The sequence below is a fragment of the Cebus imitator genome, unplaced genomic scaffold (genome assembly GCF_001604975.1).
Source record: "Cebus imitator isolate Cc_AM_T3 unplaced genomic scaffold, Cebus_imitator-1.0 Scaffold594, whole genome shotgun sequence".
NCBI classification, from domain to species: Eukaryota; Metazoa; Chordata; class Mammalia; order Primates; family Cebidae; genus Cebus; species Cebus imitator.
The window spans coordinates 163,728-167,887 of NW_016107909.1; the positions used below are offsets into that span (position 1 = coordinate 163,728).

General features: G+C 36.2%; 1 pseudogene; it reads left to right on the forward strand.

Annotated features, from left to right (window-relative positions):
* Positions 1-1,296: 1,296 nt before the first annotated feature.
* On the forward strand, positions 1,297-2,206 carry LOC108294631 (annotated as a pseudogene).
* Positions 2,207-4,160: the final 1,954 nt, after the last annotated feature.

The following is a 4,160-nucleotide window of genomic DNA, read 5'->3' on the forward strand; positions in this document are numbered from 1 at the left end:
CCTAGGGTGACTATGTTTGGTTCAAAATTAATTGTGAAAAATAAGCATACTGACACAAAATAACAAGTTTCAAGATTTTTATGTCATTCAGAATACTTGATCAGAAATTTGATATGCTATGTGATCCTTTTAGGGTTTGCTTTAGGATACATATTTCATATATTAAAATCTATGAATAAATATATTACAATGTTAACTTAAAAATTTAATAGTTATTTTTAAAAGTCAACTTTTCATGATTTTACTGTATTTTTAATGTTAATATTTCATATTACAGTAGCCTAATGACCACTGCTAACTACTTCAAAAACTTTTTAGTGATGATTTTGGCACAATTACCAATAATTTTACAATATTTCCACCAAGTCATGTCCTCTTTCCTTGAACTTTGTCAAGCCTTGTGCTGTTTCATTTATGAGACCACAATTGAAATGATGCAGCTTTACTTCCAAGGCTTGATGAAACAGGGTGATACTTCCTCCTTCCTCTTCTTCTTCCTCATCCTCTCCCTCTCCCTCATCCTCTCCCATCTCTCCACCTCTCTCTCTGTTTCTCTAATCTCTCTCTCTCCCTCCCCACCACCCTTTCTCCTTTCTCTTTTGAGACCCACTACCCTCCCCACTTTCTCTTTTGGGTACACATGAAATACGCAGGACAAAAGATTATATAGTGAGAAGATTATACAGGTAGGCCTAAGTAGTCTGACAAAGATAATAAAATGGCTTTTGTTGTTCTAAGTTCTATATTTGAGGGCAGTTTGTTATGCAGTGATAAATAGCTGGAAGAGTATTTCTACAAATTTTAATTAGACATTTGTAATGTAATTAATGTGTAGCTACATAAATGAAAACACAAATGTACATCAATGTTACATTTTGAAAATACTTCTAATTCAGAAAGAGGAGTCAGCATAGTGTGGTGGGTAAGAGCTGACACTCTGGACTCAGTCTGGACTCAAGTCTCTGCTAACCTGCTGCAGAATTAAGTGAGGCTGGGCAAGTTACTTAACCTTTCTATGCCTCAGCTTCCACACCAGTGAAATGGAAATGAGTAGCTGCCTACCTCATAGGGCTATAGGGCTGTTAAAAGATGAATGTGTGGCCTCTAAGCTGATCCTGATAAGGACAGAATAATCTCAGGGGCTTTGAGGAGACCTCCACCCAGTACGGCTCCCTCTCTGTGCCTCTCTTCTCTTGCCTGCGATTCCTCTCTTTTCCTAGGTTTCTCGGACCTGATATTGTTGTGTGAGGTGAGCAGGCCCAGCAAGGATGGTTTACCACTGAGGAGCCGCAGTTGCTATCGAGATGATAGAGGTACTGACAAAAACTGACCCTCGGAAACTGTTACAGCAGCTGAATGCCATGTTGGAACAGGAGTCTAGATGTCAGCCAAAGGTATGCAGTTGAGACTACTTGAGTCAGCACACGATAATGGCCTTAGAATGACTGAAAGACTAAGGAACTTGGAAGTAAAAGATCTTAGTCTAACTCAGTTCTTTGGTTTTGACACAAATTTTCTCTAACTGTGAATTTACTGGACAGATTTCTGTCTAAAATGAAGGTACAGCCCAAGCACACTGGGTGTGTTCAACTGACCTGCTTTTATTTGGCTGTAAAATCAGAAAGAAGAGGAAAGAAATGTCCCATTGGCAACTGACTTGATCCAAATAAGTCAATACAGGCTTATGATTTCAGACTTGAGAATGGAAAATATTGTATTGGAAAAGGTGTGTTGAAAAGTCAAAGCTTTCCATTTCTGCAACTGTATTATTCACTCCTTCAAGAGAACTTGCCATTTGAAAGGGGAAATTGTGTTCATTTTGGTAGACTAGAAGCTCAGATTAAAGAATGTCATTGCAGGATCACGTTTTCTAAAGCAAAACCTTCTGTGTTGGCATTTTCTGTCATTGCACTGGAAATCCAAGCACAGAACTGTGTAGAGTTAACAGAAGGAATAGAACGTCTTCAGAAACATTCTAAGCTCAATAGTAGAGATTTAACCTTCTGGTAAGAGCTTGTAGCCAAGTGTTTAATTGAATATTCATCAAGCAAGTGTTCCAAACCAAATGTTCCGAAGTTGAAATGGATTGTTTTTTAATCATGCTGCATAGCAACAGAAGCATAGTTGCTAAGAATAGCCCACTTTCCAACAATTCCTGAAATTGTTCCTTAATTGGATTTATTACAGCAACAAAAAACTTATCTGAAGCCTTTCTTCACAACCTTGATCTATAGATTCCATATTTTGTAATGGATTTAAACTATGAAGCCTCAAAACATCACAACTAGATTAGCATGATGATCTCAAACTTGGAAAAACTGCCTAATTAATATTATGTTGTAGTGGGGTTATATCTAGATTTGAATTCATCTAGCTAAAAGTCTAAATGTGAAATGCTAATGACAAGCCTGAGAAGGTGAACCATGAAACAAGGTTTAATACCTGGGTGATAAAATAATCTGTACAATAAACTCACATGACACAAGCTTACCTGTGTAACAAACCTGCATATGTACCCTTGAACTTAAAATAAAAGTTTAAAAAAGCAGAGAGGAAAAAAAACAACAAAAATGAATGGATTAATTTAATTAAAAGGCACATATTATAGACTTCACTAAAAAATCCAAATATGCTACCTAAGTAGACTCACTATGCATTTAAAGATACAAATTGATTGAAATAGAAGGATGAAAGAAGATGTATTATACAATCAGCAGTTACTTTAGACAGCTGGAGACTGTACTAATAAGCAAACAAGTAGACTTAAAACCAAAAAATCAGTAGATATGGAGAGAGACATTTTATTACTATAAAAGTGTCAATCTCTCAAGAATATGTAATAATTACAAACACATATGCATCCAACAACAGAGCCCAAAATACGTGAAACAAAAATAGCACAAATAAAGAGAAGGAACCCAACAATAGTATTAGACCCTTTATTGCTCTACTTTTGACAATGAACAGAAAAACCAGGCAAAGGATGAACAAGGAAATAAAAGTACTGAGTTAAAATCCGACTAGTTCTAACAGAGATCTATACAGCACTCTACTCCAAAACACCAAAATATAGTTATGTAACATAACAATGTTTCAATCAATGATGGACCACATATACAATGGTAGTTCCATAAAATTATAATGGACCTGAAAAATTCCTTCACCTTGTGGTGTCACAGCTGTTGTAACTTGTAGTGCCATGCATTACTTGTGTTTGTGGTAATGATGGTATAAACAATCCTGTTGCACTGCCAGTCATATAAAAGTATAGCACATGATTCCATACAGTATATAATGCTTGATAATGACAATCAATCTGTTACTGGTTTATTTTATCATTATTATTTTTATTTTTTAAAGATTTATTTTAGATTCAGGAGGTACATATTCAGGTTTGTTACATGGGTACATTGCAGGATGCTAAGGTTTGGACTTTGAATGATCCTGTTGCCCAAGTAGTGAACATAGTACCCAACAGGTAATTTTTCAACCTTTCTCCCTCTCCCTACCTTGTCCCTTTTGAAATCCCCAGTGTTCATTGTTTTCATCACTGTGTTCATGTCTACCCTTGCTTAGCTGCAGCTTACAAGTGGGAATATGTGGTTTTCTGTTTCACATTAATTCACTTAGGATAATGTCTCCAACTGCATCCATGTTGCTGCAAACGCCATGATTTCACTCTTTTTCTTTTATGGCTGCTGCATAGAACTCCATAGTTTGTATGAACCACATTTTCTTTATCCAGTTAACTGTTGATGGGCATCTGGGTTGATTTTATGGCTTTGCTATTGTGAACAGTGCTACAATAAACATATTAAGTGCAGGTATCTTTTTGGCAGGACAATTTATTTTCCTTTGGGTATATTTCTAGTAATGGGATTGCTAGGTTGAATGGCCTATTTTTAGTTCTTTGAGAAATCTCCAAACTGCTTCCCACAAAAGCTGAACTAATATGTATTTCCACCAGCAGTGTATAAGCATCCTCTTTTTGCCAAAACCTCACTAATATGTTATTTTTTCAACTCTTTAATAATAGCCATTGTGTTTTGTAGAGACAGGGTCTCACTATGTTGCCCAGGCTGATATTAAATTTCTGGTTTCAGGCAATCCTCCTGCCTCATCCTCCCGAATTGATGAGATTACAGTCCAGAGTAACTGTG